The 25,947-nt window shown below is 35.0% G+C and overlaps 1 long non-coding RNA gene across 1 annotated transcript in view; it reads left to right on the forward strand.

Annotated features, from left to right (window-relative positions):
* The first annotated feature begins 316 nt into the window (after window positions 1-316).
* Window positions 317-25,947, forward strand: part of LOC105477104 (uncharacterized) — a 264,418-nt gene continuing 238,787 nt past the window's right edge. The window contains exons 1-2 of the long non-coding RNA XR_011614685.1: window positions 317-437; window positions 2,584-2,786. This is a non-coding gene — a long non-coding RNA (uncharacterized lncRNA). The remainder of the gene's footprint in view (window positions 438-2,583; window positions 2,787-25,947) is intronic.

The following is a 25,947-nucleotide window of genomic DNA, read 5'->3' on the forward strand; positions in this document are numbered from 1 at the left end:
GCTAGCCAATGTGAAGCGGGAAAAAGCGAGGTTCACCGGTCTCCGGCGGTGGAGGCCGTGGAAGTCACTCCGGCGTTCTCGGGCGAAGTTCCTAAGTCCGCATACGAGGAGGGGCCCAAGAAGTTCACGCCGGGCGTCTGCCCAGAGCGGCTTTTTATGTCTAGGGCCTGGGGGTGGGAGGGCAGTAGGCGGGCCACGAGCGGGTCGGGAGCCTTGGCAAAGGCGCAGCCAAGTAGGTTTCGGTTTCTTCGAGCGGACGTCACGTTGCGCCTGCGCAGTTGGTCTGTGTTTTCCCCGGGCGTGGGTAAGTTGGTGATGAAGAACCCGGAAATACGCCATCTTATTCGTCTTTGTTTTCTCCCCGTCCAGAGAGTATAGTTTTCCTTTTAATTATATTTTATCACTTTTGGTATCAGAATAATGCTAGCCTACATAAGGTAAGTTGGAAAGTACACACTATTTTCCCATATTATTGAACGTTTCATATAAAACTGTTATTTATTTCTATGTTTTTGGTTGAACTCACCAGTAGAGTTCTCTGGATTTGGAGTTTTCTTTAATTGCAGGTTTTTATCTGTGAACTGAATTTTTGTAATAGTTACAGTATTACCCAGGGTGTGGTTTCTCGAGTAGGATTTAATTTGCATTTTTTGTTTGTATCTTCTCATTTTTATCTTTTAAAGTATTTGTCCTTTTTGCCTAAGTTGCCAGATTTAATGGCATACAATAGTTTGTAATATTCCCATATCATTCTTTTTAAAATGTCCATACATCTGCAGTGATAACATTACTTTCATTTCAGATACTTATTATCAATGTCTTTTCACTTTTTTAAATCAAATCAATTGTATTCAGCTGCATTCTCACCAAATTTCAAATGAAATAAAGTCTCATCATGTTTTTTAAATAATAAGGCCAGATTGGCAGGTGGTTTTGGAAGTCTTAGGTTGTTTGCTTGGTTTTTAATTATGAATCAGACACTTGAAAGTGTTAATATGCTACAGTGGATAATTACACCCTAAAAGAGCACTGTTTTTCCATTTTAATGCTCAATGATTTCAGCTTGTAAAAGTGTGGAGTAATACTTGAAAATACTAATGGCAGTAGAGAACCTGCATTAATTCCAATGAGATCATTTACATCCTCTAATCATTTCTGATGAGCCAAGAGGAAATGTAAAATATCTAAATTTATTACAAACAATTTAGCTTACTGATTATTGTGATTTGCATTCTATTTACATATTTGCTTTTCAGAGCTAAATTGATGCCAACAAAAACTGTACAAGAATTTCTAGTAATTAAGTTAGAAATAATTAGTCCATCTTCTATTATCCATTGCATTAGTATGGATTCTCCCCTGTAGGCTGTGTGGGGAGATGGTATTTTACAGTTTAAAACAGCACATCCTCATCAGGACCCAATGCAGCTGAGTATATGGTGGAAAAAATAAAAACGAAAACACACCATGTTCTTGCTCCTCAGCAGGGGTCAAATGGATCTGCTCAGAAAATGGTTTCACATACTGTGACAGTTCCTCTGTACTGTACTATGTATTTTATAATCAAACTTATTCTGTATTTAAGTTAAAAAGCCAGCACTGTGTAAAACTGATCTTTGAAAGTTTATGAGCATATTAAAGCCATTATTCTAGACAAAAGGGTACTCTACAGGGGACCATATTCAGCTCAGCCCAGTCACTTATCCAATCAAAACTCACATCCTCAGGTTAGTGTTGGTCACAACCCCAGACTTGGTCACATAGCCTGTGCTTATTAAATATTTTTGAACCTAATGGAAGAAGTGATCCATCTCCGAACACTTCTAAAATGAAGATTATTGTCGTATGTATTTGATTTTTGAACCTGGATATCATAAAATACATCATTTCTTCACACTGAACTTAAATTTGCCTTCTCATACCTTTGACTTCTGTACTATTAATATTTCTGTCTTCTAAAGATGAGCAAAGTCCCTCTAATCTATTTTCAAATCACACACAAAAAATTATACCCAAAGACGGTTAGCAAATAATATTTGTCATGTCTCTGATTGCTTAGACTTTTCTCGAGATACACTGCTTTCAAGGGCCCTCATTTTCTTGACTTATTTTTAAGTTATAGCAGGATTAGTCATTATCCTTCTTAAACTGTGGTGTCAAAAATATATACATAATACAGTAGCCTCACTCAAGCATAAGATTTAAGAAATTCCTGAAAACTGTGAAAGCAAAGATTAAACATATATGACTATTCTATAAAATGAAAAGGATAGCTAGGACTTAAATGACCAAAAATGACTTTTTATTCAAGTTATTTTCCCAATGGTTATATTGTATAACTCGTCACCTAGAGTCATTCAGCTGTGTAGACTACAAAGGATGTTTCCCTTAAGCTGCTTTTCCAAAAATGGAGTCTTATGGGTTAAACTGTGTTCCTCAAAAATAGATATGTTGAATCTGAACCCTGGTTGTACATTTGGCTTTACTTAGAAATGGGACTCTTAGAAATGCAATTGAGTTATTAATAATAGGAGATCATTGGAAGTAGGAAGGGTTAACCTAATATGACTTCTTATCCTCTAGTAAGAAGAGCAAAACTCAGACGCAGATACACAGGAGCGTAGCATGTGAAGACAGAGGCAGAGACTGGAGTGATGCATGTATAAGTTAAGAAACCCTAGGGCTACCAGAAGATGAAAGAAACAAGGAAGGATACTCCCTTGAAGGCCTCAGAGGGAGCATGGCCCTGCTGACTCCTTGGTTTCAGGCATCTGGTCTCCACAACTGTGAGTATACCTTTCTGTAGTCATAACCCTCCTGGTTTGTGGGAATTTGTGATGGCAACCCTAGCAAAATAATACAGGGTGAAAATAATTATAAGCAAAACAACTCAATCGCTACAGTAACTCAGTTAAGAAACCAAAAAGATGTCTTCTAAAATTAATTTCATGATGTCGTACTCTGATTCTATTTCTTGATACCATTGACTAAGGGAATATTTCAACTAGGGACTTTCATTTGTCCTGAAGGTGGCAATAAATTGTGTTAAACACCGGGGGCAAGACAAGCCTTCATAAAAGAAAGCTGGATGGTAGAATGTAGAACTGAGACAGAAGAGGCATTGCCTTTCTAGGCCTTGACCTCTGGGATCTAATGTACCGGAAATATAACTGATAAAGACAAAAAGTAGGGAAATACTGGGTGAAAGAGGATGTTTCCCAGCAACAGCCCCACCTTCCAGCCTGGAAACCTGTGGCCCTAAATAGGAACAGGCATTCCTGTTTTCACTCCCAAAGGTGACCTTTTGGCCCACCACACACCCTCTATCCTGTACCATATAAACCCAAAGCCCCAGGCTCCACAGCAGAAGAGCACAGGAACAGAAGAACAGTGCAGCAGAAAAGGAGAGAAGAGAAAGGGTGTCTGAACATTGAGAGGTGTTCAGCTGGGGATGGTCAGAGAGGAGATCGCCATGGGACGGGCAAACTTCAGGGGAAGATCATATTCCCACTCCTTACCATTTCCAGCTCCCCATTCATCCTGCTGACAGCCACCTCCATCTGGCAATAAAATCCCCTGCATTTACCATCCTTCAATTTGTCTGTGTGACCTGATTCTTCCTGGATGCCCAACAACAGCCCAGATACCAAGAGGGCACTGAGCTGGTTAAACTTAAGCCACCTGCAAATGGCAGAGCTGAAAGAGCACTATAATATGCCAATGGGGGCTTCAGAAGTCACAGGAACCCACCCCTAGATGCTACTGTGGGGCTGGAGCCCCAAAGCACTCACCCTGGCTCCTGCACCTGCCCATCTGCATGTTCCCCTCCCATAAAGGGTTTGAGCACGTGGCAGCCAAGCAGATGAGCCACATCCTTGTGGCACGTGCTGCAAGGGGGTTCAGGGAACTCTCCTGTTTCATAACCGTAGTTGAAAGTAACTTTCCATTGTTTGGGGTTAACAATATCCTTGCGGTTTTCTAGCTTTTATTCATTTGTTTATTGGTGATACTGAATAGTTAGAAAAAAAATAGGGGGGCATGGCATTACATAATATTTTTTAAATGCAAAAATAGTAAGTGTTAATTGTTCTTACAACAAAAATGATAGCTGTATGAGGTAATTACTTAGACTTAACCACTCCATAATGTATATATACTTCAAAACATCATGTTGTACATGATAAATACGTATAATCATATCGGTCAATTAAAAATATTACTAAAATACATAAATAATTAAGAAATGCTGCTCTGGTCATGGACTATGGGCTAAATGAGAATAAAGAGACACTGAGATCTGGGAAATGAACTGTATGGTTGTTGTTGCAAAGTTCTAACTGAATGACGTGCGAACTATAATCTGTAGAAGATAAGCTACAGGCTACTTGAATTTTAGAGAACACAAACATAGTACTGAAGGATGCATGAAGTATTTTTAATGTTTTAAGAAAATGAAAGAGAAAGAGAGAGGGAAAACCTTAACATTTACTCACAAGACTGTTAACACTGCTCAAAAACTTCCAGGTTTATTTGGTTTTGTCTTAAGTGAAATGAACTTAGTTTTTAAACCTTGAATAACTAATTGGAAACATAAAATGCTTTACCACCCATTAATTTTTAATGAGTAAAACAGTGTGTTAAGGGAAAACAACAGAAGGGATTTTGATGGTAGCAGCTCAGGGTCATTGCCTTAGGTCTGGTTCTTTCTACACCTTGCTTACTCAGAGATGGCCGGCTCGCCACAGCCTGCTCAATCAGCAATCTCAATTATAGGGAGAAAGAGAACCAAGGTTATTTCTTCTTGCTTCAGAACTGAGAATAATTTTAATTTCAGAGAAATATGTAACTGCCACTCTGATTTATAGAAGGATATGTGCATATAAGAGTTAAAAGAATTCCAAAAGTGATGTACTTTATTTATTGCCAAAATATGAAGCTAATTTATATTCATTTATACTGAAAGTAGGGCACACTTGACAGCTATTAATCCATACAGTAATTAACATTTGCTTTGCAAGCTGAAGATAATATAAAAAGCTAATGCTGCGATATAAAATGTTTCAATGGATCATAATTAACACAAACTTTGGTTTCTGATTAATCATTTTTCTTAGATTATTTTATAAATTATGCCTAAATAATGAAAAGGAATATAAAATTTTGATGCTAAGTGATGGAAGTCCAAAAATGAATTATAATTTTACTTTGCTATTATTTTCCATATGTTTATTAGAGTTTGGATGGCTTCTTATGAGATTATTATTACCACAAGGTCTTACCCATTTAAAAAAAGTAAAAATTAAAACAGTGCTTTTGCTATCTTTCTAGAACTCCAAACAACATATTAAGAGTGGTATAGGAAATTTTAATTCTTAAATTATATTTAATACTGACTAAATATGTGCAGGCTTATTATACTCTGATTACTGTTTTTCAAAAAAATATTTGAATTTTGTATATTTTCTTTTGAAATCTGTCAGTATTTTAAGAAAACTTAAAAGATGTAGTGACACTGAAAATAATGTCATAATATATAAAAATGAAATAATTAAATCAGTATTTTTTTTCTAAATAAGATATATTTGCTCATTATTACAATTGCTAAAATATTCAGAATTCCCCTTTATAATATTAAATATCACCTAGTTATTTTTATTTAAAATATTATAAATACCAACCAAATTTCTTTGAATGTTAACATGATTTGTAACATGGCTGAAATAAAGATTCTATTGTCTATGAAAAGATGACGTCAATTTTTTTTTTTAACCTCTGTTTCCAGAGATACTAATAAGCCAAGTTCTGGCTTCCTTTCTTACCTAGGTCAGAAGATACTGTCCTATTTCATGTGGAGAGATTATATTCCTAGTCTATTTAGCCACATTAAATACCATTCTTTCAAAAAAGAATTTACATGTCATAAATTATTACTACAAAACAACTCAAAATCCTGCAAACCCTACTGAACTGGCACTGAATAGGCAATGAATTTGAGGCATTGTATATTTTCTTCTTTTTATCTTTTCAATGAAATTCATTTTCAAAATTCTCAATTATCGATTCATAGCTCTCTGACTGCTATCCAACTTAGATACTGATTTATATTCCTGAATAAACCTCTTAGCAACTCACATGAAAATATTTAGTTTAGTTCATTTAATGCGTTTGAGCTTGGAGTCAAGGACCACTGCTAAAAGAATATAATGCCTATTTAACTAGACTTTATATCTGGATTGTAAACAGCAAACCATAAAACCCAATTATTTAAAAAATAATACTGCTTGAGCAAAAACAAATCATATATATTTATTTATTGGTGATATTTTTATCATGGCATGATTGATATTATTTCAGTAAGTACTAGGATTTATTGACTAAGTGGAAAATGGAAACCATAAAGGTACAAAGGACTACAGCATTGCTTTACTATTAATAAGGGTTCTGCTTCTAGAAAGTGTAAGAGAATTCTTAGTTGGAATATGAAGATGAGCTACGTCATTCCAATGGACTGTGTATGAATATGGGCCTTATTATCTAGAATTTGGGGATATAAAAACAGGTCATAACCCCAGTCAGCAATATGTCCCCTCAAGAATGCTCTCTTCCTTACTCACATCACAACCTGGGGTCCCTTTGTTTGCTTCTCTAGTATTTTTAACTTCCCTATTCTACCCGAAATTAATGCCTCTTCCCATTCTCACCACCTCTTGCATCTTGACAATCCTTGCAGTTGCAATTTGGGAGATAAAGCTAATTACATTTACAAGAATCTTTTTGCATGTTTTCTTCAACAAAATTGAAAAGATCAGTAAATTAAATTACCAAGTAATAAATCTATAAATATTAACTATAATATTCAACCAGTGTTTCATTCCTAGCCTGTAATTCTAATGGAATTCAAATCATTGAGTGAAATGTTATAACAAAACCCTTTCCATTCTCATTTACATAAACAATTTTTTCCCAATTATAGCACATAAAAAATGTATAACTATAACATTTATTATGTACTTGGTTGACATTCTAGCAATAAGTATTATGTTTTCTCCCTCATTAAGAAAAGTATTTTAAATAATTATCCATTAGCAAAATTTATAGCATTCTCTATTGGTTTTATTATTACTCTTTTATTAACAATTGAAATGAAAACTCAGTCTGAATAGTTTATTTTAAAATTTGGAAGCTTCTAATCATAGGAATAAAAAGTGAATTTCAAGTAGTGTGGAGTATGTATGGAGAATTGTTCATTTCAGGGATGTACGATATGGAGATTAATAAAAGATGATGGGATTACTTTCTGCTGGGGAACTGGAGTGGTAGTACAAGTTTTAAAACAAAAGGAGACATCATAAAATTGACATCTATTAGAGAAGTGCTTGCTTATGTATTTCTAAGTGAACAATTATCATTATCAAATATTATGGTGTTAGATTACATTTATACATGTAAATGCTAAATGTAATTCTAAACTTAAATACACATAACATATTGGGAATTATATCCTTTGCAAGTATTTAAACTCATTGTTCCAATTTTTAGATGTCAGTCTAAATTGTACAACAGTGTGCAGAAGTTCTCTAAAATATTTAATCACTACCAAGTCAAATTGTTTGAAAAACATTGTGCTATACACACCTTTTTATATTTACTGTTTCTCGTTACAATTCAAAGCAAGTTGATTAGCCATTTAGTCTGAATTTCTTTAATTACACTACCAAAATTTAAATGTACAATAGATAATTATTTCCTGGGGTTCCGCTTTATATGGAAATGTGAGCTTTGTGTGCCGTTTGTTGGATAAAATTGAATTATGATGCTGGATTCTGTCCCATGGCATTCTCTACAGTCTTCAGAAGAAAAATCTAATGTTAAAATAAAGGCAAAAAAGTAGCAATTATTTGTTCTAAATGCAGAGTTGTGTCTGTACCTTTGTACTTTATTAGAAGAGATTAGCTTGCCAAAGAGACAATTTCTATGATTATAATATTTTAAATATGCCCTCCTAACCTCAGTTACTAAATGCAAAGAAGATGCTGCTAATAAAACAGTAGATATGACCCTTAATATTCATAATTGCTTTTTATGTAAATTTTGAGCTAATTTAAGAGCCATATGAGGATAATTTATCTTAACGGAACTACTTAATAAGTACATCCTATTTGCCCATTGGCCAGGTTTATAATGAACATTTATGTTTTAAATTCTGTGTGATAATTTCTACTTTGATTTTATTCCATGTTATGAATAGTATAAATGGAATAATGTTTTAGTTTATATTGAATTTTTTAAAATTACATTGTAATTTTTAAAAATTTAAAATAAGGGTAGGTCAATTTTTTGCAAATAATTATTCTCAACATACTAAATGGAACACTTATTTTCTGAAGGCTATTTTATTTTGTGATTATACTATCAGTTAATGTTATTTAATTAAAAACAAACAAAATGTCAAAGGGGTAGTATAGCCTACTTTAGATCTTTCCTGTTTCAAAGGAAACAAAATACAAGTTCAGCCTTTTCAATTAAATTACACAATGGTTTCATCTTATTCTCAGAGCTTCTTGCAAATATATCGGTCTATAATTATAAATAATAACAACTTCTAGCTGCATACCTGAGTGCTTTTGGCCATTCAATCCAAACATTCCATGAGTTTGATTCTTTCATCTCAAATTTAAGTACATTGTACAATGTTACACCACAATCAAGACACAGATCCAAAATGTAAACAAATGCTCAAGTGCTCCTAAGAATAGCAATACTCATCAGTTTCCAGTATGATCAACAGATTGTATTTCAAAAGTCAGATCTTAAGGTCATTTATTCATAAATTTAACATTTTGAAGATGGATGAGGTTTCTAGACTCCTGATACATTTCAACAAAATGTAATGGATTTAGATATTCAGTTTTCTAAAGCAGACATTTTTCTCTTGCATGATATTCTAAAGGGCATTTACAAATATTATGATGACTGCAATATATAGATAAGTTTTTAATAAAGTTGGTAATAGTTGCCTTATTACTCAACTGTTTTTGCTTGGCAAGTATGAATAAACAGCTTGAAGATTATTTTTTTTCTTCAGAGAACAAAAGCAAAGGGGGCACTTTTCCATTTCCCACTCCATCATAGCCAATAATAACCGTTATTGCAGTTTATGTACAGGAGTGGACTCAACTCAATTCAAGACAATTTAATTTATTTAATGAATACTATAACAGAATAGAGATTTTTAGAAATTCAGAATGTCCCTCTCCAGGCCAAATAATATATTTTTTTATATATTCACAATGTGATAAAAAATTTAATCACCAGGAGAAAAAGTCAGCAAAAAGGTTCACTTTCTCTTTATTTTCCTTCAGAGCACTGATAAGCAGAATTCGACTGTCACCTGTACTATAACGTTCAATCCAGTGTCTACTAGCAATGTCTTTTTCAGAGCTAGGATTCCCACTTAATGACTGAGGGTAGATGATAAATTGTTGCTGTAGTCTATTGGAGTTAACATGTGAGAAAGTGTGAGAGTTTTCTAATTCTATTTAATTATGTTGCCCATGGTAGAATTTGGGCCTAAGTTAAAATCCAATTACAACTTTCTTTGTGTTTTGGGGTAAACAAAAACCTTTATCCTTTTTTTTTTTTCTAACAGAATGCCAGCGAACAAGCTTCCTTTATGAAATAACAATTATCTGGAGGTTTAATCTGGAAGATTAATAGATATTATTAATTTTTCTCTAATGTAGTCTAACAGAAAATAAACTTAAGGTCTTGACTATATCTACTTAATAAAAACAGTAGTAGATAATCTTTTCAAAAGAACAATATCACAATGAATTTCATGAATGATTTCATTTTCCATCTCACAAATCTACCAAACCATCTGTTGAAGATTTGGGAGGTTTTATATATTTATCTATTTATTTTTAATTAATTGTTTAGCTGTTGGTTTATTACAAAGCAGGGATTGTAATGAATCTTAAGTACTATTTTGGAATTAGCTAGTGAAAGTGTAGCAAAAAAACAAAAAACAAAAAACAAAAAACACTGCTGATGACACAGAAATGAGACAGAAAAAATAAAAGAATTTCAGACATAAAATCCTTGAGGAAGTCAGAGTAGGTGAAATCCAGTAGTGCAGAAAAAGGGTTGGTTGGCCCATAGGTAGGGCTAGGAGGTAGAGGATTTAAGGCTCAGGGTGATATTTGAACATGGCCTCATAAATTTGTCTCACTCATCAGATCATATTGTAAATCAATAAGAAAATGATATTATAATTATACAATGTTTGATTTTTCAATAAAGACACATAAGTTTTAATATATTAGCCTGAAAGATTTTCTGATTAGTACTCTTCACTATATTGAAAAGTAAAATCAGAGACAAAAATATATCTTTATTGCTGTTAATATAACATATTTCCCGCTAGGTGAATATTCACTTTGAAAGCTAAATTTCTTAATTGTAAAATCTATATTGTAGGATTTTTATGTATTATTTTTAAATTATTGAGTTTTCATTAAAATATATATTATTTTACATATTTGAAAGTTATTAAGCATATTCAGAGATCACAAACATAAAGCCCTTTACGTATTCCTCAAACATGTTACTCTGACAATTGCCATTTCTTTTCGTGCCTTTGTTGTACATATGTACATTTATTTCTTCTACTTCAGGTTCAGTGTCTTTTAACAGTACTACTATGCATTTATGGATTTATTTTTGTGGTTTCTTTTCTTTTGTGAATTTTCTTGGCAATTGAGTAAGCTAGTAGTAGCATTCTAGCTGTATCTAAAAAATTACCAAGATACCCAGCCGTTCTACATGTATTGGCAGAGCTGTTATGACTCTGAGCTTTCAAGTTTTCAGTCATTCTAATCAAGTTCTGCTCATGTTGATTCATTGTATCATTACATCATTGCAGAGACAAATTACATTTGACTGCTGAATTCTAAACCTAAACAATGCTGGTGCAATGAGTCATGCCTATGATACCAGCACTTTGGGAAGTCAAGGCAGATAGCACTTGAAGCCAAGAGTTTGACACCAGCCAAGGCTTTGTATCCATAATATGACCCTCATCTCCACAATTTTTTTTTAAAGAAAAATATTAGTAGCTGGACATCGTGGCTCCTACCTGTTAGCTCTCTAACTATTCAGGATATTGAGGCGGGAGGGTACCTTGAGCCCAGGAGTTGAAGGCTGCAGTGAGCTGTGATCACACTACTACTGCATTCTAGCCTGGGCAACAGAGCGAGACTGCCTCTAAAAACATCAAAAAAAAAAAAAAAAAAATGAACAAACAAAAGCAAAGCTCACCGTGATAAAAAACTTTCCATCAGAATGATTTTGTAACATTTCTTAGGGAAGAATAAACAGAGGCTTGATGACTTCATTCATAAAATCTGAAATCTCCAAGACCTTTTACCATCATAATTTTGTGTTCAGTTTAATACTAGAACACATGTAGCTCAACCCATCTTCCTCAGCAGAAACACCTGGAGTGTTTCCCTGGGAGAGAGATTTGGTTAAGTGTCTAGTAATACTCAAGTAGCTATAAAGCACAGCTATAAACAGCATTGCTATAAAAATATAAACAGCTATATATAAAATAATTTAAATGCAGAACTGCCTGCTTGATTATGCTTGGAACTGAGGAGTTTCAGTGATAAAATTCGACAGTCCTGAGCTGACTGAGATTGGTGGTCAGTGGATGAAATAATTGGTGGTTAGTGTTTTAAAGGTTAGAGATAATGATTGTACTAATTAAATCTTTGAATTTTGTTGGTGCAATAAATAAATTTAAAATGTGGAAAAGTTATTGCTTTCCTTCGTACTACTGGAGGCAACACCTGATACAGTTTTAGAATTTTGGTTAATAAACCAAAATCTCCATCTAATTGAAGAGAGTTGGTTCTTGCCAACTGGGGCAGTCACTCAATAGAACTTAAGTAAAATCCCCTACTCAGCTGAGAAGCCAGTTCTCCAGAGGATAGTGAATAGTGACCACGTGCATTCTAATACCTTACAGGGAACACCACAAACAAATAGTCGTAGAATATTGCCAGGCCCTTTCTTCCATTCCCAAGTGTCGATTTTTGTCACTCAGTACTAAAATAAAGAAGTCAAGTTGAGTTTATTGTGATAACGTGTTTGAATTTTTAAATACAATAAATAATTATATAAGCACTGAACTAAATTGAATTTGCAAATCTTTTCTTGTTTAAACAAAACTGAGAAAAATAACTGTAATGCTGGAGTGTTTTTAAATCTTTGTGTTTGTAGAACATGAACATAAAACAAATTAAAATTTATATATTTTTGATATTGATGATATTCCATGATGTTTCAACTTTAAAATGTTTTTCTATTTCTTGTGCATTGAAATATTTTTGTAGTTACCACAAGGAGTTATTGGATAAATGATGCTTCAGACTGAACATACCCAGTGTAGTTTGGTTTCTCGATTGACTGGTTATTGATAAACTGTTAAATTTTAACAGTCATATCTAAAGATTTTTAAATGTTTATCACAGAGAGAAACGTAATTAAACACATTAGAGCATTTTAAACTTTATTTTCCATACTAAATTTTCCTTTCCAGTATTCGAATACTGAATTTAGACAACAGCAGTTTCTTGAATACTGACATAATTTTTATCAATTTAGTAAATTAAATATCTTTTACATATCTCAACACTAAATACAACTTACTAAGATTTCAGCTAAAATTTATTAAACTAATTACAACTTATTGCTAAACTAAAATATATTGCAACTATTTATTACGTTGAAATATATTTCAGTACTACCATTTGAATAAGCTAAAACATTTTATGCACTACAAGCACATAAATTGGTAAATATGCAAAACCTCCTTAACACAAAAATATTAATAATATGGGCTTGGTTCTCAGTAACATTTATCTACTTAGTCCTAAATCTGAGATTAAAAAAAAAATGCTTATCCAGGCCAGGTGTGGTGGCTCACACCTGTAATCCCAGCACTTTAGGAGGCTGAAGCTGGTGGATCACTTTAGGTCGGGAGTTTGAGACCAACCTGACCAACATGGTGAAAGCCCACCTCTTCTACAAACATGAAAATCAGCTGGGTGTGGTGGCACATGCCTGTGGTTCCAGCTACTCAGGAAGCTGAAGCAGGAGAATCACTTGAACCCAGGAGGCAGAGGTCACAGTGAACTGAGATCATGCTGCTGCACTCTAGCCTGGGTGACAGAGTGAGACTCCATCTCAAAAAAAACAAAAAACAAAAAACAAAAACAAAACTTACTCATTAAGGAAAAGAAAAATTACTATCTTTGTTAATTGAGATTACTTGCTATCAGAGATTTAGCCTACATGTTGTAACTGTGAAGCAGCATCATTGTCTGGGGTGACACCCAAGTTTCTTGGTCTCATGGCCAAGGAAATCAAGAACTCAGACACAAAGGTGAGGTTTAGAGCAGAAATTTAATAGGTGAAAGAAAGAGAACAGCTTTCTTCTACAGAGAAGGGTCCCAGAAAAAGGGTTGCCATGTTTACAGTTGAATGCAAAGGCTTTTATAAGAAACTGATGAGGGCAGGGCATCTCATTTGCATAAAGTGTGAAATCTGGTGGCTCCACCCTGTCCTCCTAGTGTGCATGCAGGGCCCTTAGCTTGAGTTTCTCCATATTGCTTTGCTTCCCTTACTGCGCATGTGTTAGGGGATGGAATTTTCCATTGCAGTCATGTCTGGGCAAGTCACTTGTGTAGTTTTTCTTATCTGTGCAGCTGTGGGCATGTTTTAGGCAAGGCCCCTTCCCCTGCCCCAAATTCCCTTATCTGTGCCTACAGGCTGTTCTTCGGTTTGAAAGAATTCAACCGAAGACCAACCCTAACTGCCTGCCTGACTGGGTTTTTTCCATTCTCCTCTCTCAACTATATGGGACATGTTAAACTTTTTCAGTAGTTTACTTCAGAAGGTATACAAGCACTTAGCATATGTTGTTGGATTTCAGTTGAAAACAATACATGATTCATAATTTTACTTATAAAATTATACAGCTCCCTCTATGGTTGATAAACTGAGTTACATAAACATCTTTCTCCTAACTCTAAAGACTTTAGAACTTAATAGGGTCCTCTGCTATACAAATTTTAAGGACTTTTAGACTTGATGAATTCTTGCATCCTTTTATATTTTTAGGTGTGTAGAACACTGAGCAATAATTAAAATAATTTATTTTCAGATATTTCACATGGTTTTCTTTAACTTAATATTACAATGTATGTTATTATTTAACTGATCCTCTTCCTTGAGTCAGTGAAAGTCTCCTTTTTTGTCATGTTAGCTAATTTTCATATGCATTCTTGATAAAAGTGTTAATAATATTGTATATCTAACAAGGATCAAAAGAATATTTTTTTATATTCATCTTATAAAACCATCTTACGTTAATTTGCCCTTTGGTTGACTATTATGGACTTTTCATAGATTGAATGTATTTTAAGTAATTACAGTCATCATTCTCCTTTTGATGCTCAAGTATTCACAGTTTCTTTTGTGTGTCCTCTATGTCCTTAGCATGACCATATTACTATTTTTAAGCTTCATTTCTTTCTGACTCAGCCAGGTGTTCCAGATTTTGTTTGTGCATTCCTGCTCCTGACATGGGATCAACTAACCCTCCCAAAGATTCCTAATTACTTTCAATGGAAAAATACTAATAGACAAGAAGACAAAATACAAATAGACTAATAGACATCTAGTATAGGCTAAATTCATCTTAGTCAATTTCAATCAATAGATCTAGAGAGGATTGTACAGATCAACAGAGATATTAAGAATTTTGATGAAATATTTGCAGTTCAATTTTTACATTAAAATGCTTGTACCTTTTTTCATTCAATGTATTTTCTACTTTCTCTCTTATACTAGATAATTTGCTTCCTTTTATTTTTTTTGAGACAGAGTCTCACTCTTTTGCCCAGGCTGGAGTGCAGTGGCACAATCTCAGCTCACTGCAACCTCTGCTTCCCGGGTTCAAGCGATTCTCCTGCCTCAACCTCCTGAGTAGCTGGGATTATAGGCTTGCACCATCATCCCTGGCTAATTTTTGCATTTCTAGTAGAGATGCATTTTCACCATGTTGGTCAGGCTGGTCTCGAACTCCTGACCTCTTGATCCGCCTGCCTTGGACTCCCAAAGTGCTGGGATTACAGGAGTGAGCCACCATGCCTGGCCTAATGGATAATTTTCTTCCTAATGAAAATGGCATACTTACTTATTTGCTCCATGTGAGAAAGAAATAGAAGAAAATAATACAAATAATACAATATTAATGTGAGCAATAAAACTACTGAATAAAGCTTAAGACTCTGGATTTCTTCTGATTGTTTAAATCTGACGATGTATGCACAGCAAATTTTTCTTTAATAGATGTCTCATCAACTGTTACTTGTGTGACTGTATAGTTGCTTATCTGATGGGCCATTTAGACAATCGTTTTCATTTTCTTTCCATTGGAGTGCACTTTAATTACAATCTTGATAGTTCTAAGTCATAAGTTGGTAGAGTCTTTAAGACAGTGCTCTTGGTGATTTATCAACAACTATTAGGGAAAGAAGGGTCCACCCACTGGCACAATTAGAGCTGATAAGGAAATTTCAGAATGTAAATTCCCAGAGTTTGCTATAAAAATTCATTTTGTCATTATTTGATGTATCTACATAATGACATTACAAAGTTATAAAAGTTATAAATGTATGTATTTTAGCCAAATTTATATATATATATCTTCTAAGTAGACAATTTCCTCATATTACTACATTTAGTAATGTTATGACACTCATTTTCATAGTTTGAATTAAATTTTAATTTGAATACATTATTTTGGAATTAAACATTTTAATTTATGTTGCCTCCTTTTCTGTTCCGTATATTTTTCTTCTTTTAAAAAAAGTATTATGTCCTTTTAACAGTAAATATATTATACTGAGTATTGTTATATAATACCAAGGTTTATTCTGTATTAGCCCAAATGATTTTTCTGATAATATTAGCTTATCTTAAATGTTAATTTTACCATGTAAGTAAGAGGAACAAGGACCTTACTAGTATTTTGCTACTCTATATTAACATCTGAGAAAAATCTAAATATAGGATTTTCTGTTTTTACATTAAGTCCCTTTTTGGCTCATAATCAAAAAACAATTTATTTTATACAATTTTTGTAATATCTTTACATTGTACATAAAGATGACCTTATTGTAGAACTCTCAAATTCTGAGAGGTATTTAAATATACAAGTCTATTCCATCAATCCTATGAGATTTCAAACCACTAAATACAATTGAGGGTGTTTAAGGTAACCAGAATGTATAACAATAAAGCACTATTATAATCACAATAATTATCAGAAAACAATGATATATTATATAACAATTTTACCAAAACATTTAAGGTGAAAACTTTATATAATTTTATGGTTATCTAGGGGTTTTTCAAACATTAATACTCAAAACGGTTTTAACAATGCTAGCATATTTCAGTTCAATACAATTTTTTGAAATTCAGTGATTTATAGTGCATTCACATTAAGTTATAGTTATTTAGTTTTGGTATAGAATTTCAATGCCTTGCATGAACTTAAATATACCATTTATCAAACTCCTTACATTACTTGGCTCCACCTAAAACCTCAACAGCATTACACACTTTAAAATGAAAGTAAAACATTAAATTTCTCAGTTACATGCTACATTATTTTTATGGAACTTTTAAAATAAAAAATTTCTTCATAAGAAATTTCTCACTTTACAATAAATGTTTCAGGACTAAAACAGCAAAACTACCATATGAATCTTTTAATAAGAAGATTGGAGACTATCTGTTTCGGCACAGCCACCTAGAACCAAGACTTTTAGACCCTAACCTTAGGGACAACTCTATTTGCTATCCCATGGCCAGTGGTCTGTTTTAATCAGTGTAATTTTAAGTTTCACTCTTTGAAGATAAGACTCCCTCTTTATAGTTTAATTCGCAAAGTGTTTTTGACTTTGTAAACTCTGCATTTCCACTAAAAATTTCACAACATATTCAAATTATTTTTAGGAAGATGTTCTAACAGAATTTTTCACAATTTGCCCGTGTTATGTATGCTTTGTTAATTTTTATTGTTGATGGTGTTGGAAGCTACTGGCCTGTGGTACTTTTTTAACGTCTCCCAGAGTATTTTCTTGGAGAAATTTAAGGAGATTTTGCAACTTCTCTGGGGTTTCTCTGAGGGAGGTAATTATGGGCTTTTTTTTTTTTTTTTTTTTTTTTAAATAAAGTTCATCAAATAAACCTCATCTTTCCATAGATATTATGACTCCATCTGGAATTCAAAGTCTGTTTATCAGATATTCCAGGACATTATGATCTGATAATTCACTCAGGAAAAATCATCAGTTTGGGGTCATCCATGGTATGGAAAGATATGCTACATCATTTGCAATTAGAGAAGGGTAAATGAAGACCACAGTGAGGTACTGATCACAATTCAGAAATCAGATAATAGCAAGGATCAGAGGAGGATTCATTAGAAACTCTGCTTATACACTGCTTTTAGAAATTTAAATGGCTCCACTGCTTTGAAGAATGTATTTTATTGTATTTTGGACAATGTTCACGCCTTTTGCACTCCTAGACTCATAGCTACACAGCACAAATGAAAAAATGAGCAGATACAGGTATGACTGGAGCTTATAGAGGGAGAACAGCTTTGGACCCTGTCACAAGGAAAGCCTCTGTCATTAAAACACCAACACATAAGGTTGCTTTTGAACCAGCAGCACGTCTGAGCTGTCATTGAACAGGAAGTCAATGATATGTGTCTCCCAGTTTTTTGATAGTATCACTAATGAACTGGAGCAGGGGACAATGAGAACTGGAAAGCTCCCAAGGGACACAAGTAGCCAGATAGTTCATAAGGCACAGGTTCAGAAATAGTTACACAAAGGGTCTCAGGACTCTGATTTTACAGGAACTGGGCAGTAGGAAGGCATAATCTTGATTGAAAACTTTTGAAAATATTAAACTAGGTCCTCATAAATACATAGGACCTTAGAACAGGGATGGAGAAGAAACAGTGGCTCTTCATACTTACAGATGAAGCCCGCTAGGTTTCTGGGTTGGGTGGGTACTTAGAGAACTTTTCTGTCTAGCTAAAGGATTGTAAATGCACCAATCTGTGCTCTGTGTCTAGCTAAAGGTTTGTAAATGCACCAATCAGCTCTCTGTGTCTAACTAATTGGGTAGGGGACTTGGAGAACTTTTGTGTCTAGCTAAAGGACTGTAAATGCACCAATCAGCACTCTGCGTCTAGCTAAAGGTTTATAAATGCACCAATCAGCACTCTGTCAAAACGGACCAATCAGCCCTCTGTAAAATGGACCAATCAATACTCTGTAAAATGGACCAATCAACTCTCTATAAAATGGGCCAATCAGCAGGATGTGGGTGGGGCCAAATAAGGGCATAAAAGCAGACCACCTGAGGCATCTGCACTAACTGAGTGGGTTTGAGTTCTGTGGTGTGGCCGCCTTGTTCTTTTGCTCGTGCAATGACTTGCTACTCTCTTTCGGTCCACGTTTCGTTTAAGAATCGTATTGCTTGCTGTGGAGGACTGCAGCTTCACTCTTGAAGCTAGCGACATGACAAACCCACCGGGAGGAACGAACGACTTCGGCCCGCTTTTAAGAGCTGTAACAGTCACCCGAGGGTCTGCGGCTTCATTGTTGGAGTCAGTGAGACCAGGAACCCACCAATTCCAGGGACAATACCAATAGAAATCCTGTTTATGTATGGAGGGAAAATAAAGTGAGGATTAACTCAAAATACAATATGAAGAAGCAAAGAAGCCCCTTTGACAGTGCCTGACAAATAGAAAAATTCTCCTTCAGCTAAACATTATCAGTTTTATTGCTTACCTGCACAGACCCAAACCGTTGCTTGCAATCAGTATTTTAATATTATGTATTTACAGAAAACACTAAATTGTATTCCAAGAGTCAAGCAGGGTTGAAGGTGAAGTATTATACCAGGGAATCGTTTGAACACATTGAATTAAATTGAAGTAATCTGAGCCCGTGAATTGACACCAGAATATCACCAATGGATGACTAAACCTTAAACTGCCAAGCATCACAAATCAGTTTTTGGGCTGTACGTGTCATTCAGGTTTGTTTTGTTTTAGATTGTGTGTCACCCAGGCTGGAGTGCAGTGGTGCAATCTCCGCTCCCTGCAAGCTCCGCCTCTGGGGTTCACGTCATTCTCCGGCCTTAGCCTCCCAGGTAACTGGGACTGCAGGTGCCCACCACCAAGCCCAGCTAATTTTTTTGTATGTTTAGTAGAGACGGGTTTTCACCATGTTAGGATAGTCTGGATCGCCTGACCTTGTGATCCATGTGCCTGGGCCTCCCAGAGTGCTGGGATTACAGGTGTGAGCCACAACGCCCACCTTTAGGTGTGTTTTAAATCTAAATTAAGAGACTGAGATTAATAGTGAGTGAAGAAAAGCAAAGACAAAACACTTTCACAGAGGCATATTGTATTTCCTTTGTATGGTAAAAAAATGATGCTTTTACTTTCTACTTCAAGAATGTGGTTTTTCTAAAACATTAAGATTCATATTAAAAGGTAAATTTATTCCCTTCATTCTACTAACACCAAGAAAAGTAGTATCTGTAGAGAGTTTAGGGACACAATGCACAAACTTAATTAGCTACTTAGTGTTTCTTTATAGTCCAAAAATTGATATAAAAGCTTCAACCCTCACTTAAGATTTTGTTAAAAATCATGAAAACAATGTGTTTTCAAAGCATAATAATACTAATACTAGATGTCAGAAGTAAATGGAAAAATATCAAACCTTTAAGAGAAACTATATGTGTAGCATTTTATTCATACCTAATCAAGCAATCGGGTGGAATTAACAAATCATACACCTTTTAAATAGGTAAAAATATATTTGCTCATTATAAGTAAATATATTTATAATATAAGCTTATTCTTATGCTTATTTTATGCACACGCACGCACACACTTGAGAAAGGACCACAACCAACAAAAGAAACAAATTCGAAAATACGGACTAAGTGGTACAGGAGCAGCTGAGTATAAACCAGAAGATCTGAAACAAAGTAGAGGTGAAATAGCATCATATAGTCCAGTTGCTTTTCACCATGGCTGTGCATTAGAACTACATGCAGAGCTTTGGAGGGAAAACACAACACCTAGACATCTGTATTTATAACAGAAACTTCGGAGATAATGCTCATGTGCACTGGGATTTTAAAAGTGATTATAAAGTTTCTCTTACACCTGGTAGTTTTTGTAATATAAAATTCCAATTAATTCTTTGTGGACCAATAATGATACATGGTATCAGAGTGGATAATATTGACATAATGACAGTAGTAAAAGATTTTTAGCAGTTTCATGATCAACACACATACAAAACAGACAAATACACTTGCAAATTATATTGCAATCATTATATTGCAGAGCATCTACACTGTTGATCTAAAGGCATTCTCCTTAAGCCGTAAGCTGAGCACTGATCAGTGAATGTACGTGAGAAAACAATCCAAGATCCAGATACAAAAGTCTTGAAAGAATTTGAGGTAAAAAACAAACAATCAAAAACAAAACAATAAAAACCATAGAATCAATATATGACCATGAATAGTTTTTTATCTCGCTAGCCAAAGTACACACACACACAATAAAACCTTAGAATATATTAGCTAGAATACTAAGAAGAGCATTGACTCAATAATTGAGAATAATTAGACTTAGGTTAAAGGCTGCTCTTCCACTGCCTAACCAAGCTTGAAAGTAGGCCTTGAAAGACTCATGCTGTTACCAGGTTACCTAGATATGCCCCAGAGCAACTCTCAGGAAAATGTATAGGTATATGAAAATATCTAATGGCAACCAGTTAAAATCACGAGATTGAGCATCATAAATTATCAGGCATTCAAGAGCAAAACTATATGTATGTGCGTATACATACACACATATATATATCAAACTTTTAGACATAAAAGCTACGTTATCTGAAATAAAAAATACATATGAATGTGATGAAAAATACATTGGATAGTACAAGACAAAACCTTAATAAACTTGAATGCAAAGCCATAGAAATTATCCAAAATGAAACACAGAGAAAATGATAGAAAAAAAGGTGGAAACGCCAGTGAGCTAGAGAATAAATTCAAGTGTCTTTATTTACATGTAATTGGGGCTGCTGAAGGAAAGAAGGGTGTGATAGAAAAAATATTTGAAGAATGTATGCCCCCAAATTTTCAAAATTTTATAAAAGCTATAATTGCAAATATTAATATGAAAAACTCAACAATCCCTAAGCACAAGAAACACGAACAAACTACACTGAAGCACATAGTGATTCAATCATTTAAAATCAATAAAACAAAATGTATAACGCTCGTGAAGAACCTCTGCTAGGGCAGTATAGAAGGGAAATGTGGGGTGGGCAACCCCACACAGAATCCCTACTGGGGTGCTGCCTGGTGGAGCTGTGAGAAGAGGTCCTCCAGACCCCAGAATGATAGATCAACTGACAGCTTGCACTGAGTACCTGGAAAAGCCACAGACACTTGATGCCAGCCCATGAAAGCAGTGGGGAGGGAGGCTGGACCCTGAAAAGCCACAGAGATAGAGCTGTCCAAGACCATGGGAACCCATCTCTTACATCAGTGTGACTTGGATTTGTGACATGGAATCACAGGAAATAATTTTGGAGCTTTAAGATTTGACTGCCCCGCTGGATTCTGTACTTGCATGTGGTCTGTAGCCCCTTTGTTTTGGCCAATTTCTTGCATTGGAAATGGCTGTATTTACCCAATGCTTGTACCCCCGTTGTATCTAGGAAGTAACCTGCTTTTGCTTTACAGGCTCATAGGTGGAAGGGACTTACCTTGTCTCAGATGGGACTTGGGACTGTGGACTTTTGAATTAATGCTGAAATGAATTAACACTTTGGGGGACTCTTAGGAAGGCATGATTGTTTTGGAAATGTGAAGATATCAGATTCGGGAGGAGCCGACTGTGGAATGATATGGTTTGGCTGTATGTCCTCACCAAATTCTCATCTTGAATTATACTCTCATAATTCACAGGTGTTGTGGGAGGGACCTGGTGGGAGATAATTAAATCATGAGGTGGCTTCCCTCATACTGTTCTCCATACTGTTCTCGTGGTAGTGAAATAATTCTCATGAGAACTGATGGTTTATAAGGGGTTTCTGCTTTGGCTTGGGTCTCATTCTCTCTTTCTACTGCCTTGTAAGAAGTGGCTTTGGCCTTTTGCCGTGATTGTGAGGTCTTCCCAGCGACGTGGAACTGTAAGTCCATGAAGCTGTTTTTCTTCCCGGTCTCAGGTATGTTTTTATCAACAGCGTGAAAGTGGACTAATACAGTAGTGAACCCAAAATTAACTACACTGAGATATTATCCAGCAATAGTAAAATTTGGGAGGTTACTGAAAAAAATAATTAAATTATTAGCTCCATGCTTTTTGCAACCTCTCAGAAAATTTCCTTTAAAAAAGTATGCCAATATGAGGCCAGGTGCAGTGACTCACACCTGTAATCCCAGCACTTTGGGAGGCCAAGGCAGGTGGATCATGAGGTCAGGAGATTGAGAACATCCTGGCTAACACGGTGAAAACCCGTCTCTACTAAAAATACAAAAAAATTAGCCAGGTGTGGTGGCGGATGCCTGTAGTACCAGCTACTCAGGAGGCTGAGGCAGGAGAATGGTGTGAACCTGGGAGGCAGAGCTTGCAGTGAGCTGAGATTGTGCCACTGCACTCCAGCCTCAGCGACAGAGCGAGACTCTGTGTCAAAAAAAAAAAAGTATGCCAACATGATTTGAATATTAAAGTCTCTTGCTATAGTTTAGAGACAAATCTGTCATCTTTATTCATGTCTCATTTTATTTACTAAGTGCTGCATCTATTACGGTGAAGCTCACTCCTTCCTTCCTTCCTTCCTTCCTTCCTTCCTTCCTTCCTTCCTTCCTTCCTTCCTTCCTTCTCTTTTTTTGCTGAACATTCCTTTTTTCCCCCTTCTAATATACTATATGTTATAACTATCTCTCATGAGCAGGGGTCACAAACGTCCTTAAAGGACCTGTCTTAATCTCCTCAGGCTGACATAACAAAATACTATAGACTGAGTGGATTAAACAGTGGAAACTTATTTTCTCACAATTATGAAGGCCAGAAATCCAAGATCAAGGTGCTAGCCTGGCTGATTTCTGGTGAGGGCTCTCTTCCTTGCTTGTAGATAGCCATCTTCTTGCTATGTCCTAACACAGCAGGGAAAGAGAAAAAGAACAAGTTATCTGGTGTCTCTTTGAATAAGGGCACTAATCTCCTCATGAGGGCCCCACTCTCAGGACTTCATCCAAACTTAATTACCTCCCCAAGGCCCCATCTCCAAATCACATTGGTGGTTATGGCTTTAAAATATAAATTGTCAGTGGATACAATGTCATCTATAGCATGGCCAGATAAAATATTTCAGGCTTTGTAGAACACATACATCTTTGATATACAGTTTTTTGGGTTTTGTTTGTTTTACAAATCCTTTAACCTTTCTTAGCTCCTCAGTGGTCCAAAAACAGGCCAGAGGTTGAATTTGAACCATGGACCGATGGTTTGCCAATCTCTGCTCTGTAGAGTTCTACTAAGAAGATAGCTATGTCCCAATAGTTAGCATTTAGTAAGTGCATTAACTATTCCAAAAACTCTTTTACATGCTGGAAATTAATTGTAGTTAATTAGTTACACCTCAATAAATATGCACTATTATTTTTTCCCATTTATTGATAAAGATGGCCCTGAAATGTTCAGAGATTTGTTCAAGCTTATTATATTGGACTCATATACAGAAATGGCAAAATTTACAAACAAAATGATTTGAGCTCACATCTCACACTTGAAACCATTATGCTAAGTGGCCTCATATTTTATGCAAATTTGATTTACCATTATCATGATGCATTCCATGGGAACACTGTGATTATAATTAGCATGTGAATTGAATAGTCATTGATTTAAACTTTGAAGGCAAGCAAATAATGAGGTAAGTCTTTCACTTATGACCTTACTATTCTTTGCAAACTTCCTGGTATTGCTTTGTTACTACTGTTACACAGGGTAGAGTCCCAAAGTAGAATTATTAACAGCATTTTCTAAACACTAACCTCCCACTTTTCTTACTCCTCATCCCCTCTTTCCTTGGAGCTGCCAGAGTATCAGATAAAATGTAAAATATAGAAAGCCTTTGAAAGGACTAAATTGTATTGCAAAATCAAGGGAAAGAAAAAGATAGCAAGTACTATAAATAGAATTGGGGTTGGAAAAAATTCTAGAGAAATTTCAGAAAGAGTGAAGCTTTGGGGGCAGCTGTCAGGTGAGAAAACATGTATGGAAACTTTCACTGAATGAGCTGTGCCCCTCTCCTCAGTGTTCTCAAGATATATTTTTAATGAAATGTCTACACGTTTTTGATAATTTTGGGAGGTAGGTTTTTGGGAATGTTAGAATGCATGAGGTAGGACCTGAAGTCAAGTAGAAAAATAGGTCAGTTTTCTCTGGGTTACTCATACTAGTGGCATATATTCCATGCTGTCTATGATGTTTTAACTTCCTTGGATGATTAAACATGGAAAGCATATTCAATGCTAGTAGCCTTTCTGAGAGACAACAGAAGACTTCATTTTATTCCTTTATTTTACCACACCAAACTTCCATTTAACACATTGAATTCTCTTGCACTTTTATAAAAACTTTTCTACAAAGTTCTTTTAACTTTTTTTTCCCAAGAGAACTTTTATACTTTTTTAGAAACTATCTTTATGGACAAACTCCACATCCTGGTATCACTACGTAATCCATTTTTAGTGACAATTTTGCAGATGGGCTGACAGCCTCTGAATAGTAAACAAATTTAGACCTGTTCATTAGTAGTCAATCTTCACATTTTCTCCAAGATAATCTTACAAGATTAGTAAGTTATCAGTTTGTGGAGGGGGGAATAAAAAAACCTTCCATTTGTCTATTTTTAAATAATCACCTTTTCTGAATTTATTTTCTGTACTTTTTTCCATTCAGATAATAACAGCACTGTACAGCAATGATTTTTACATTTAATAGCCATAGAAATCCCCTGGTGATTCTTGATAGCACCCCACTATATAACACTACTTTGGAACTCTGATCTGTGTAACAGTAATAACAAAGCAATACCAGGAAGTCCACTGAGAAGAGTAAGGTCATAAGTGAAAGACTCACGTCACTGGTGAATGAGATTCTTATTCTGTAGATCTGGAATGGGGCCTTATATTCTACGTTAAATTTCTATCAAGCTCCCAAGTGATATCAGTGAGGCTGACCTGTAGACTGTACTTTGAGTAGCAAGGAGCTAGAGGGTAGTAGAAAAAATGATGGCAGGAATTTTGGTCTCAATACGCCCACATAGAGCAAAACTGTTTCACTGCCCTTGACCACTCATTTGAGGATTTTTAAGTCAAAGGGAAATACATTTAGTGTCTTTAAGCTACTGCATTTTAAGATTCTTTTTGTTATAGACACCAGAGTTCATCTTAACTGAAACACAAGGTTTTACCATGTTTTGTCATCTTCAGTTTTCCTCATGATCCAAAATGGCAGCTGAAACTCTCATCATGACATCTACATTCTACATTGACAGCAGGAGACACAAAATACAAAGTGGGTATCCTTATGTTTCTAAGGACATTTCCTGGAAGTCACACACAATACCCCTGCTAGCATTTTATTGACTAGAACTTGTGATATGTACATAATTATCTGAAAGATAGGCTGAGAAATTTAGTTTTGATTCCATTGAATTATGGTTCTTTATAAAT

Source organism: Macaca nemestrina, chromosome 16, assembly GCF_043159975.1.
Source record: "Macaca nemestrina isolate mMacNem1 chromosome 16, mMacNem.hap1, whole genome shotgun sequence".
NCBI classification, from domain to species: Eukaryota; Metazoa; Chordata; class Mammalia; order Primates; family Cercopithecidae; genus Macaca; species Macaca nemestrina.